Consider the following 15,417-nt stretch of genomic DNA (forward strand, 5'->3'; position numbering starts at 1 on the left):
CTTCCTTCCTTCCTTCCTTCCTTCCTTCCTTCCTTCCTTCCTTCCTTCCTTCCTTCCTTCCTTCCTTCCTTCCTTCCTTCCTTCCATTCTTCCTTCCTTTCTTCCTTTCTTACTTTCCTTCTTTTCTTTCTTTCTTTCTTTCTTTCTTTCTTTCTTTCTTTCTTTCTTTCTTTCTTTCTTTCTTTCTTTCTTTCTTTCTTTCTTTCTTTCTTTCTTTCTTTCTTTCTTTCTTTCTTTCTTTCTTTCTTTCTTTCTTTCTTTCTTTTTCTTTCTTTCTTTCTTTCTTTCTTTCTTTCTTTCTTTCTTTCTTCTTTCTTTCGTTCTTTCTTTCTTTCTTTCTTTCTTTCTTTCTTTCTTTCTTTCTTTCTTTCTTTCTTTCTTTCTTTCTTTCTTTCTTTCTTTCTTTCTTTCTTTTCTTTCTTTCTTTCTTTTCTTTCTTCTTTTGTTTTTGGGTCACACTTGGCTGCGCTCAGGGGTTGTTACTTCTGGCTCTGCACTCAGAAGTCGCTCCTGGTAGTCACAGGGGACCATATGGGATGCCGGTATTTGAACCACTGTCCGTCCTGTATCTGGTGTGTACAAGGCCCTATCATTATGCTATCTCTCTGGTCTTGAATTATCTGTCTTGTTTCTATACAAATTCTTCCACTTTTCTCTGTCTTGGTTTCTATTTTTGTCTACAAATGGTAACTTTTCTAGGTTTTTCAGGTTTTGATATGCAAAAGTTAAATGAGTAAAGTAGTATTCATCTATAATAGTAAGTGCATGCAGTCAATATTTTCCAAAATTCATCAATGCATTCTTGTAGTTACAATTCTTCTCTCTTTCTCTTTTCTCTGGTATTGCCCCTGACAAGGTGACAAAGGAAAAGGAGGTATATGAAAAGGAAACATATTATCACTCATGTAATGAGTGATCACCATCAAGTTGATGGTGAGAACACTTCAAATTCTAGGAGGCTAATGGTAAAGAAAGGAAGGATGGAGATGAAATGAGGGAGAAAGGGAGAAACAAAGAAATCACACTGGTTCCATCCATGGAAATTCCACGGTGAGGGGTAAAAGTATCCAGAAAAGTTTTTGAAGGAATTAGAACCCCCTTTTTCCTAGAATGAAAAAGAAATGTTAGAAGTCAGGAAATTAGCATGGCCATTACAGACATAGAAATAGAAGAGGAGAATTGTAAGAATCCATATAGATGGTCCTAATACACCATATTTAGCACTCTATGACTAGCCTAAGACATGTTTCAGATCAGGAAAACTTTATGATCCAAAAAAGAGGGTGCAGACATTCATGAAAAAATGCTAAATTAGTATATATTTATAGTTAGGATAGGGATCATTTTAACATCAAAGGCCTTTGGATTATTTATAACCAAATTTTTGGGCTGTACAATATAAGCAAAGAAACCACAGTCAGCTGACAAGAAGCATACCGGTCTCTCCTATCATGTATAAGGCCTAATTATGTGATTTTGTGTACCTCATACAGATGGAAGATCAGATATACCCTGCTCTAGCAGATGAATATCAAAAAGTTAAAACAAATGAGATATCGGTGAGAAAGCTGGGAATTTCTGTTTCTAAGAAATCTGATAAAATATTAGGAGGAGCTAATTCAGAACTGTTAATGAAATATTGTCATAAGCCCTGAACTCACACTAGCAAGCCACTTTTTTACAGGACGACTCATACAAAAAATCTGCATTAGTATATTTAATCAGGAAGCAGAAAATTATAAATAATCAAAGGGTCTATTGGGGAATAAGTTAGCCAATATTGAAGTATCCATATATATTTGAATTCTATGTTTCACTAAAAATTATCTAGGTTTATATGATTTTATCTTCTTTTTTATAATTTTTATTGAGACAAATGTGAATTACAAGTCGTTCACAGTTGTATTTCACTTACATTGTGACAGTGAATTAGAGCCGTTCCCACCACCAGTATTGACCCTCTCCCCCACCACTATTCCCAGCATGCATCCCATACCTCCACCCTTAACCCCCTTGACTGCTAATGTAGCAGGTCCCTTTTGTGTATAGCTTGTTGTAGTTTGGGTCTCTTGATTCTATTGTTGTTGACTTTGATTTGGGTATTTAGGTTTGACAAATTTTTATTTCCATGAAACTGCTTGGCCCTGGTTCCCATCCACTTTTCCCCCTAGTTTTTGGGAAGACATAAAAATGTGAGGCAGCCGAGAGATTGCATGGAGTTAAGGCATTTGCCTTGCATGCAGAAGGATGGTGGTTCGAATCCCAGCATCCCCCGAGACTGCCAGGAGTGATTTCTGAGCATAGAGCCAGGAGAGGCCCCTGAGCACTGCCGGATGTGACCCAAAAACAAAACAAAACAAAACAAAAAGTGAGGCAGAACAAGATGATTCATGTTGTATGGTTCTGTAAATAAAAAGTGGGTGGGAGCCACTTCTAGAAGCTATAAATATAAATAAAATTAAAAGAAAAATAAATATAAAGAAGAAAAATAAAATAAATAAATACATAAAAATAAAAAATAAAGTAAAGTAAAAAATGGTGGCAAGTTTTTTTTGTTTTTGCATAAGCCAATAACTATTGGGGAAATTAGAAAGGAAATTCCCTTGGCCTAAGAGATACTGGTTGTCTGAACCCTTGAAGCATATTATCATTAGACTGACTACAGGCTCCAGACATTTTAGTTGTCAAACCTCAAGGTCTTTATGGTGCCAGGAAACGTTTTGCTCAGTCGTGGTTGTCAAAGTCAGTCTTCTGTAATTGGAGATCTTGGTTTTCAGAGATCCTAGGATGAAGCCTAAGATATATTCTTTCCTATGGTTCCAGAAAAAGTTCTGTTCAGTGGTAGTTGTAGTCAGTCTTTTGTAATTAGTGATCTTGATTTTTACACAGATCCTAGGATGGTGGATCTTCGGATTTTATCTCACCGTTAGGTGATGAGGTAGGGCAACCTGCCTTTATTTAGATCAGTACTTCTCAAACAGTGGGGCGCGCCCCTTGGGGTGGCGCGAGGGTCCGTATAGGGGGGCACGTTTGACCTCGGCAAACACTATCATAACAAGCTAAGCCCTGTGTTTATGTCTCTGTATATCTCTGGAGCTGAGAGTTGTTGTGTTTTGCTTCAAACCACGCTTCGAAAAGCTATGTGCTCATTGTAGCCATTAATCCAGATATCATCTCTGATGAAAAAAATCAACTCATATTATTTTATATATAATATTTATATATAAATATATATTATATATTTAAATATTTTATATATTTTATTATATATAATACATTATATTATTATATATAATATAACATTATTTTATATATTTATATATTATTTTAACTATTTTATATTTTATATATTATTTATATATTTGTTTTGCAGGTTAAAGTTTTTTTTTTAAATAAGATACTATTTGCAGTCACACGGGCAGCACAAAAAATGTTTTCTTCTTCCTATGGGGGCATGACAGAAAATAATTGAGAAGCACTACTTTTGGTCAAGTTGTTAGGGTGTCATATGAACCTACCCTGCCTCAAGTTGGTGCCAGAATGGTATTTTTGCCTCCCCTGGGGGTGTAGTTTGATTCCTGGTGCTAGTGCAGAGAACTGTGCCAGTTCTAAGGTTAGGATCTGGGGTTTGGGGTTGGATCATGATGCCCAATCACTTAAGATCTAAATCAAGTCCTCAACAAATGTTCAGGTTGGACGGCTCCCTTGTATTATAAAATTTATAAGATTTTACTCCTATTAGATAAGATCTTCTTTCTATACATAAGCTTTCCCCATTTTAGTGTGCTTATGTAGAAAAGGAATGATGCCATATATTATTAATGGTTTGGAGAAAAATTACAAGCTATACAATCTCTGTGCCTTGGTTTTGACCTGGGCTCTTATCCCAAGCAAGACTTTTCTACTAGAATTTTCTACTAAGCAGAACCCAAACAAGCCCCCCCCCCCCCAAAAAAAACAAAAGGATGGAGGAGGAAATAAACACATTTGGAAATAAACACACTAAGAGGTATATAAATAAACACATTAAGAGGTATAACTATTAAGGAATTAAACATACAAGAAAATATAAATATTCCTATTGTCTTTTGAGATAGTCAAGCGGGGGTGGTGGTGGTGGTTGATAAGATTCAGACACATTTTTGTCCTGTACCATGATGCTATGTATTCTTAGAAGTGGTTTGCAGCAGTAAGGGATCAGGTAGTGTCCTCGAGCTGGGATTCCTGGGATCAGGTAGTGTCCTCGAGCTGGGATTCCTCTGGAGCTGAATCAGGTTGCAAGTAACAGTCCACATTGAGGGGAAGTGGGAAATAAAAGGGGCCACATAGAATGAGTCAGCAGGGGTGATGGCTGCAGCTTCTTGCCAGGGTGAAAGATTGGGGGCTGAGAGAGTCTGCTTTTGTTTTGGGAGCCAGGTGGCAGCTTACTGGGGTAGGGGAATGATTTCAGTTCCTGAAGAGTTAAGAACTGAGGATAAAGAGGGTTATATTGGGAAAGATAATGGATCAGGATTGAGTGGGTGAGAGGATAGAAGGAGTTTTGAACAGTGAGGGTGGGTAGGGATAATATATAACAGGGGCTATATATAATATAGGCATGGCTTGTTTACAATAAAAATTAGGCAAACATAGAGGAGTTCACTGCATACACACTAACATCCACTTATAGACAGACATTAGAGATCTAGCCATAGGTTGTAGTCTGAGGTCTAATCCTAATAAGATGGTTCAGAGCACTTAAAAAATAAAATAAAATAAATAAAAAACAAAATAAACAGGGCCAGGGCCAGAGTGGTGGTGTAAGTGCTAGGACGTCTGCCTTGCATGTGTTAACCTAGGACGGACCATGGTTCCATCCCCTGGCATCCTATATGGTCCCCCAAGCCAGGAGTGAATAGCCAGGAGTAACCCTTGAGCATCACCGGGTGTGGCCCCAAAATCAAAACCAAAATCAAAACAAAAAACAAATAAATTAAGTAATGCAGAAGAAGAAGGATAAATACAGAAAGATATCATTTATATGTGGTATTTAGAATAACTCCATGAAGAAACATGATGATCTAAATGGTAGATACTCTGAACATTGTAGAACACTGAGAAGGAAACAAATCAAATGGAAGAGGAGAAACACAAAGCCTTGACTCTCTTTTATACTACAAAGAAACCTGCAAAAACAGAAACAGCTGTTTAGATTGAACAGGTGTCCAATCAACTTTTCACTACAAAGGCACATGAAAATCTTCTAATGTTTTTATCCACAGAAACAGCTGCAGAATGTTTGGAAGCTAGAGATCCCACTGCAGTGCTCACGTTCGGTATGTCTTAGTTCCTTACTTTTTTTTTATATATAAAATAACTCCAACTTCTTTGTCCACAATGATTCTTGGAGGTATAGATTGGATACCCTAACTTTGCAATTTAGTACTCTATCATATTAGACTTCAAGTACAGTGCTCAATATGACAATGTCAAGTTATTCATTTCCTTTTAATTATATTTGCTGCTATAACATAATGCTTAGGCCCATAGAGACCACTGAAATAGGCAAATCCACACCATTGACTTTTGTTACATACCCCATTCATTGATTATGATTTTGCAAATGACTATTATCCTTTCATTTTTTCTTTTCTTTATTCTTTCTCAATTCAAGCTCCATTACTATTATATCATAATGCCCATATTGCCAGTTTCCTTTCAGGAAAGGAACCTCAATGCACAGGACATGCTGAACTCTTGTTATAGTGCTCATTACCATATTGCTTAGTACTCTAGATGTGAAAATTATGTTTACCCTAAATTGCTCCATGCACAATCTAAACTGAAAGCATCAGTTAACATAGTTAACCATCATGCATGAGGGCTCTAGAAATCAGAAAACCTTTCCCCTTCTATGTGCCAGCCCTTTGTTGTTGTTGTTTATAACTTTATTTTTTATTAATAATTTTTATTTTGAGCAAAGTGGATTACAAATCATTCACAGTAGTATTTTAGGTACATAGTAACATTGAATCAGGAGCATTCCCACCACCAATGTTGTCCTCCCTCCACCCTTGTTCCCAGAATGCATCCCATATCACCTCTCCTTTGCCCCCCGGGCTGCTAGTATAACTTTGTTGTTTTTTAAGTGCTCTGACCCATCCTATAAGGGGTCCTCCAACTACAACCTACAAACAAATCTCTAATATCTGTTTCTATGTGGTAGACTCTATGTCTAATTTGAATTGCACATAATCCCTGTCTATATTGCATTTAGCCCCTGTTATATATATTATTCCTCCTCCCCCCATCACCACTCTACAAAAATCCTTCTGTCCTCTCACCCCCTCAACCCTGATCTGTTCTCTCTCTCTATAACCCTTTTTACCTTCAGTCCTTAACTCCTCAGAACCTGAACCTTCCCCCTTGCTCCAGTAAGCTGTCACCTGGTTCCCAAAGCAAAAGGACATCCTCTTAGCCCCCATCTCACTCCAGCAAGAAGCTGCAGCCACCACTCCAGCAGACTTACTCTATGAGGCCCCCTTTCTCCTGCCTCCCCTCAATGTGGACTATTGTCTGCTACTGGATTCAGCTCTAGAGAAACCTCCAGCTTGAGGACACTACTTGATGACACTGGCTGCTGCAAACCATTTCTCAGATTCCACAAGACCATGGTGTGAGATGAAAATGTGTCCTGGATCTTGTCATCCGTCAGACTATCTCAAAAGACTCAATGGAGACATTTATATTTTCTTTGTATATTTACTTGCTTAATATTTATAACTCTTAGTGTTTATATCCGTATGTAGAGGTAGCCCCCCAAGCCTCCTTTTTCTTTTCCTTTTTTTCTATTTTTGTCTTTCTTTTTTGGGGAACCTGTTTTGATTTCTGCTTAGCAGGAAATTCTAGTAAATTTTTTTGCTTGGGATAAGAACTCAGGTCAAAACTAGATCACAGAGATTGTATAGCTTGGCTACTTTTGTTTTTTCTTATTTTTTGGGGGGGGTCCCTTTTTTTTTAATTGTGACCAATGTGAATTACAAGTCTTTCATAGTTATATTTAAGGTACAAAGTGAAAGTGAGTTAGAGCCATTCCCACCACCAGTGTTATCCTCCCTCCACCCCTGTTCCCAGCATGCATCCCATAACTTCTCCCTTTGCATCCTGAACTGCTTAGTGTAGCCAGTCTCTTTTGTATATAATTTGATGTAGATTGGGTATATATTCTGTTGTTGATGACTTTGGGTTTGGTGTTTGAATCTGATCATTTTTTATTTCCACTCCATGTTCATAGCTTGTTATTTTTATCCCCAAATGCACCAATCATATAATCTGGCATCTTTATTTTTTCTGCATAGGCAGACTAAAATGGGGAATTCTTATGCATAGAAAGAAGTTCTTATCTAATAGGAGTAAGAACTTGTGAACTTTATAATGCAGGGGCTCCTTCCACCCTGAACAATCATCATGGGGACCTGACTTTGACCTCATGTTATCAAATATTGACCAGCCAACCCTGAACCCTGGATCCCAACCTTAGAACTGGCATGGTTCCGTGCACCAGCCCCAGGAATCATCCACCCTCAGAAGGCCTTAATAATGCTCTGACACCTACTTGTGCCATGGTAACTTCATATGACACTCTAATGAAAAGGAAGCAGCAACAACTTGATTTAAGGGCATGTTGCCCTATTGCACCACCTCACACTGTGATGAAATCAGAAGACTCTGTCCTAGGATCTGTGCAAAAACCAATATCACTAATTAAAGACTGACTACAACAACTTTGACTAAACAGAACTTTTCCTGGGACCATAAAGAATGACCTTGGGGTTAGACAATTCACATGCCTGGAGCTTATAGTCCATTTCATGACAGTATGCTTGAAGAGTAGAGAAACCTTGTATTTCTTAGGCCATGGAAAATTTTTTTTCTAATTTCCCCAATGTTTACTGCACCTATGCAAAAAAAACCCAACCCCCCCAAAAGAACAAAAAACAAACAAAATAACAATTGCCACACTGCCACATCTGCCTTCCCCATTTTTTTCTTTCTTGCCTTTTCTTTCAATTTTAGATAGGCCCCCCCCACCTTTTTTTCTTTGTATAGAACAATAAAACATGAATTATCTGGTTTTGCCTCACATTTATATGTCCCTACAAACTGAAAAAAGAAAAAAAAAGTGGATGGGACCCAGGGGTCAAACGGTCTAGGAGTGGAGAACGGAAATAAAAAAATGGTCATCCTTAAATACCCAAACAAATGTCAACAAAAGTAGAATGAAGAGACCCATAATATAACAAGCTAAACACAAAATGGATCTATTATGCTAGCAGTCAAGGTGATTAAATATGGAGGTATAGGATGTATGCTGGGAACTATGGTGTAGGGAGGTTGTGGGAATGGTCCCAGTTCTCTGTCACTAAATAACTAAAATACAACTGTGAAAGACTTGTAAAAAATAAAAATAAAATAAAATCAGAGCAGAAAAATATAAAATAAATAAATGGAAAATAAAATTTAAGAAATGGGGCCAGGAGCCAGAGCGGTGTAGTAGGGTGTTTGTCTTGCATGCAGCTGACCCAGAACAGACAGCGGTTCAATCCCCTGGCATCTCATATGGTCCCCAAGCCAGGAGTGATTTCTGAGCTCATAGCTAGGAGTAACCTCTGAGCATCACATAGTGTGCCCCTTTCCAAAAAAAAAAAATGGGCTGGCATTTTGGAGAGGAAAGGTATACCAATTTCTAGGCACTTCATCAATGTTGTGGATGAACTTTGCTAATGAAGCTTTAGGGGTTAGAATGTGCATGGAGCACTTTAGGATAACCATGATTTTAACATCTAAAGTACTAAGCAATATGGTAATGAGCACTATAAGAGAAGTCTACCCTATGTAGTATCATCTACCATGTCTTGTGCATCGAGGTTCCTTTCCTGAAAGGAATTGCCAGCGTGGGCATTATGATATAATCGTAGTGTGGATTGAATTGAAAAAGAAGAAAAAGAAAAAAGAAGAAAAAATGATAATAATTTGTGAAAGCATACTCAATGAGTGGGGCCTGTAACAAAAGTCCATGGTGTGCCTTGCCTATTTCAGTGGTCTCTATGGTGATAAGCTTTAGATAATAGTAGCAGACATAATTAAAAAGAAATGGATAAATTGGAGTATTTTGTCAAGACATTGTCATAATGTGCACTGTATTTGGAGTCTAATATGATAAAGCACTGAATTGCAAAGTTAGGGAGTCCAACCTATATCTCCAAGAACCTCTGGGAATAAAGAAGTTGAAGAGTTATTTTATACATAGTAAATTTAAAGCACTAAGACATACTGATAGTGAGCACTGTTGTGGGAGTTTCTGGTTTTCAATCATTCTGCACCTATTTCTGTGGATAAATACATTAGAACATTTTTATAGGCCTTTGTAGTGAGAAGTTCACTCTTAACAGCTGTTTCCTTTGTTGCAGGTTTCTTTGTCATATAAAAGAGAGTCAAGGCTTTGTGTTTATCCTCTTCCATTTGATTTGTTTACTTCTCCTCACTATAACCTGGCACCTATGGTGTTTAGAGTATCTACCATCATTGTGTTTCTTCATGGAGTTATTCTAAATACCACATATAAGTGATATCATTCTGTCTTTATCCTTCTTCTATATTACTTCATTTAACATAACATTTTCTAGTTTCATCCATGTTGCTGAAAAAGCATAATTGTATAATTTTTTACTGCTATGTAGTATTCTATTGTGTATATGTACCACATCTTCACAATCCACTCATTTGTTGTTAGATACTAGTTTGATTCCAAATCTTAGCTATTGTACTGAGTGCTACAATGAATAGTGGTGTGCATCCATACTTTTGGATGAATATCTTTTTCTGCTGGGGATAGATACCCAAGAGAGGGATTTCTGGGTCATATGGCAGCTCAATTTTGAGTTTACTGAGAACCCTCCATACTGTTTTCCACAGGGGTTAAACCAGGCAGTATTTTTACCAGCAGTTTCTGAGAGTTCCTTTCTTACCACATCCCCCCAACATAAAGAAATATTGTTCCCATTAATTTTTATATGTGCCATTCTCACTAGTGTGAGATAGTACTTCATTGTTGTTTTGATTTGGATTCCCCTAATGATAAGTGATGATGAACATGTTTTCATGTGTCTGTTGGTCATCTGTAAGTCTTCCTCAGAGGAGTGACTTCATTTCTTCTCCCCTATGATTACATCTTAAAACTATTTTTAATGAGAAAAAAAATTCCAAGCATATCATGTATATATAAATGAAATACATAAATGTACACAGCATTGGTTATTTTATGTAAATGTAAACATACATAGATATATTTGTTTATAAACATCAGCTAAATGCCTCTAGCAGGGAAAGGAATTAGAAATAGGATAAAAATAGAAAGAAGGGAGAAATAGCATGGAGGTAGGGCATTTGCCTTGCATGCAGAAGGACGATGGTTTGAATCCCGGCATCCCATATGGTCCCCTGAGCTTGCCAGGAGCTATTTCTGAGCATAGAGCCAGGAGTAACCCCTGAGCACTGCTGGGTGTGACCCAAATAACAACAAAAATAGAAAGAAAAACATAAAATTAATAAAGCATCATAGAGGCCTTATAAATTTGGGTAATGTGTGATATGAACACATTAAATATGTGATTGACATGTGATTGGCTGAAGTTTAAATCTTGGATTAAGAAAATAGTACAATTGAATCATAATGAAGATAGATAATGTTGTATTATGATTATCTTCCAGAATGTTGTCATGCTACATGTGACCAGCTTCTGTGATACCAAGTAATTACTCATTCTTATGACTTAAACCAGTATTTCTCAAACTTTCTTCAACTTTTTTCAAGGTGGGCCTCTTTTCTAACCTGGTTATTTATTTTTTTGTGGTGCTTCTGTCCTGTTGGTTGGCCCCCTTGTCTTCTTGGCCCTGCACCTCCTAGGACTTTTACATCCGATTTATCTGGGGGTCATGTGGACATATGGGTTGAAAAATGCTGATGTAAATGGATAATTTTAGGACCATTGTGTAATTTAGTAAGTTGCTATGCCCTAGAAGAGTAAACATTTTTTGAGGTTAATTTTTCACCAAATGATAAAACTCAGTGTACTATTTTTGTTCTGTGCAACAGGGATTTTAAAGTTTATGAAATAATACTTCATAAACTTTCAAAAAATTTATGAAATTTACAGCAAAAATCCGATATCTAAAAGATACATTACTTTAATATGAAGTAATTTGAGTTGAACTGACTAAAATACTACCACTAAGCTCTTCTATAAATTATGGTTTCAATTTATCAGATTTATAGTGTAATGTTAGAATTCTGATGATTAGATAATGTTCTGGATATACTGTACTCTATGGTCTTCATTATTTATTAGCTATGGGTTGGCCATCACATTTATTTTGTTTTTGTAGTTTCTTCATCAAAAATATGATTAGACTTGATTATTCTCTTAAATCATAAAATTACATTTCATAATATAAAAAAATGTGGGACTGGAGAGATAGCATGGAGGTAGGGTGTTTGCCTTGCATGCAGAAGGAAGGTGTTTCGAATCAACATCCCATATGGTCCCCCAAGCCTGCCAGGAGCAATTTCTGAGAGTAGAGCCAGGAGTAACTCCTGAGCGCTGCCGGGTGTGACCAAAAACAAAAACCAAATAAACAAAAAAACCCAAAACAACAAAAATATAACTAAGTTGTACTAAACAAATATGACTTGCTATGTAAGGTTTGTCAGGGGCTATCAGGGTTTATCAGGACTAGAAGAAGCAGAATAAAACAACTTAAAATATGGGCATATTAATAAATTATATTTATACACTGTTATCTTTTTTGTTTGCTTGTTTTTGGGCCACACCCATTTGACACTCAGGGGTTACTCCTGGCTATGTGCTCAGAAATTGCCTCTGGCTTGGGGGACCATCTGGGACGCCGGGGGTTCAAACTGCTGTCCATTCTTGGCTAGCACTTGCAAGACAGATGCCTTACCTCTAGTGCCACCTCTCCAGCCTCTTATACACTGTTATCTTTGAATCATTCAGTAATTTTCTGAATCATGCATTTTAAAGCTTACAGAGTATAAGACCATTCATTTTGAATTATTATTAAGTATGATTAAAACAATAAATTTCTATGCTGATATTACCATGTAATCCCACTATTAGGGTAATGGCTAGAGAGTATGAGAGATAGAATTTCAACCCAGCCCGTTTTACTGAATTCATATCTTTTTTTAAAAAAAAATTATAAAAATATATTTAGTGAAGCACCACGATTACAAACGTGTTTGTAGTTGGGTTTCAGTTATCAAAAGAACACCCCTCCCTTTCCCAGTGCAACCTACCCACCACCAATGCCCCATCTCTAAGATTCATACTTTTAAGCATGAGTTGTACTATCTCTATTATATAGTAAAGTTAAAGGTTTTTTTTAAATATTGATATTCTACTAAAATTTTTATAGACTATATGCTTTGGATAATATTCCAACTATGCCTCTGAGAGTTGCTTTTTAAAAAGAGAAGATAATTAGAAAAAAACTAACTAGAATAAAGAGATAACTCAAAGGATTAGTGCATATGCTTTACATATTGGAAGACTGGATTTGATCTTTGGCATATACGGTTCCCTGAGCAACTCCAGGAGTGAGCCTTGAGCATTTACCAGGAATAGCCTCTGAGCACCATTGTTTGGCCCTCTCCTCCAAGGAAAATCCTCAATGAATTGGATCTCTTATTCTAGTTTTTCTTTAGCTCAACCGCTCAGCTTTTTATACTAATAGTTATCCCGATATTTATTGAGCTATTCCTCTGTACCAGAATTAAACAATTTATGTTAACTCGTTCATTTAATAATCTACATTTAAATGGTTTGCATGATTCTCGGTCTAATCCAACTCCTGGGAAAACTGAGACTTCCAGAAGTTATGCATTTTGCTCATGACCATATTTCAAGTAAATATGCATAGGACTAATTTCTGACATTGGAGTGCCCTCTTGTAGGGTCATTGCTTAGGATGCTAAGCAACTGTGGACTTGGGTCTTTCTATTCTTAATATTTTTGAATTTTTTATAATGTAGTATTTAGCTTTAATTTTTTTATATTATTCACATGGGTAATAGCTCCTCAGTGATGGCTAAAGCAAAACACCAAACCATGTTAAAAATGGAACACCTTTATCTTTCATTGACTTTGTTCAAATCACAAGTCTTGAATATATTAATCTATAAAACAATACATATACAAAGTGATCTTTTATTCATTTTAGTCACTTTCAAATGAAGTACCGGTTTGATTATTATTTATATTGTACAGACTTTTCTTTCATCAATAAGGCATGTTTACAAGCAAATTAAAAAAATACAGTAAGGAATTGTGGTATGATAAAGTTTTGTTGATATTAATATCATTAAAAAATTCTTCCAAAAGTTGGCCCTGACTTTCTAATGTCCTTAAAACAACAGCCTTTCTTAATAAAAACTAGTAGCTAAAACACTGAAGTAGAAAAGAGGTCGAGACTAATTGCCTGGGAACATGTTTTTGCCCTTGAAAAAAGGTGGAAGAGTGGGGGAAGGAAGCTGGGTGGCTTGACCTTTGATCCTAGATGTCTTGTTTATATTTCCTTATCATGAATCTCCTTGCTAAAAGTAAAGTGTTGTTAAAGTGGCTTTAGCTACCAGAAAGCCTCTTGGCCTTAGTCCAAACCTAACTGAAATATTATTAGAAATACATTCTTTATCATATATATATATAGCACTTGCAGTTGTCCTAATGAGGTCCAAACATGGTAGCTAATTAGGCAGGATAATCCAGTGACTTGGGCAGGGAAGAGTGTGCCCTTCCATTATCTGTCATGTTGGGGTTATCCACCAAATGTGGCATGTCCCAGGGATGATGCCAAAGTATTGTGCTCTGGAGCAGGAATAATTGGCATTATGTATTTGTGAATGTCAAGAAGGCTATCTTGGATTGGAGAGATGGCTCAAAAGGCTGGAGTACATACATTGTATATGGGAGTTCTGGGTTTAATTCCTGATGCTTCATGGTTTCCCAAGAAAAATGGGGGTATAGGCATCCCCTTCTCCTCAAAATATCATCATTGTTTTGGGATGCTGAGAAAAAAATAAAAAGATCTGAAGATCTTTTTAAGGACAATACTATAATCTGTTTTAAAAATTGAGTAATACATGATTTAAGTATAATTGTTCAAATATAGTATAAGGTACACCATGAAGTAGGTTCCTAAAGGGAGGCTGTACATAGGGATTTTAGGAAAGATGATATAATAGTGGCTTTAATGTACAAGAAGAAAGGATTAGGGGAAGTGAAAGATGGAAATGGTTGCAAGCTTATGATACATAACAAGCCCATGTATTTATATAATATTTAGCATCTATGTGACAAAATACACAAAGGGCCAAATTTTTAAATTATCAAATATTCTATGCTTTTAAATATATAATAGTGTTATATATACATACAAGAATAGTGTTATATATAAAGAAGAATTGTGTTTAGAACTTACATTAAATTTTATGAAAACAAAATTGCTAGGGAAAGCAAAACTTGTGTTGAGGTGTGAGAAATTTATGCTAGGGATTGTTTACATAATTTGCTGATATCATGGAGTTTAGATTAAGATTTAGGTCTTCTTTGCTTGGCTAGTTAAGCAGATAGGTCTCCTTTCACTATCAAAAGTCACCACACTTTTGTTGAGCACTTTCATTGAGAAATGGCCAGCTGCTCCCTGTTTGGGATGTGTACTGGCTCTACCTTCTGCAGAAGTCCCTATTCTCTCCTGAAAATGTATCTCTATAGACCCTATACTTCCCTCTATTCCTCACAAACTAAGCTTACTTAAAAGAAACTCAACCAGAAAATTATTCAAAAAGATGTTCAACATTCTATTGAGCCCCGACCAAAGTCAGATTCAAACCACATTAAATTTTTCTTGAATCTGTCATATGTAATTTCACCATGACATTTTCAAAATTTGGTATTTCCAAATAATGACATAATCTTTATACTTCACTGCCCAATTCACTTCCCTCCTGACTCCCAAATTAAATGCACTTGTAGAGAAAGCCAAAGATAGTACAATTCTCTTAAAGATAATAATAACCATGTTTTTCTTGCATAGGTGAATAAAAATGACACCAGAATAGTCAGTGTCATATTTGACTAAGACCAAAGCTACTGGACATTTACATCTGTTATTTCTTATTAACTTCTTACATGTACCATCTAGCTTTGCTTTTTATCAAATAAGAAGCTGGAGAGATAGTACAGCTGTAAAGGTGCTTGCCTTGCATGTTGTCAATCTGAGTTTGATCCCTGGAATCATAAATGGTCTCCTGACCATCTAATAGGGATTCCTGAGTAGAGTCAGAATTTTCTGCTGAGCACC

Source organism: Suncus etruscus, chromosome 1, assembly GCF_024139225.1.
Source record: "Suncus etruscus isolate mSunEtr1 chromosome 1, mSunEtr1.pri.cur, whole genome shotgun sequence".
NCBI classification, from domain to species: domain Eukaryota; kingdom Metazoa; phylum Chordata; class Mammalia; order Eulipotyphla; family Soricidae; genus Suncus; species Suncus etruscus.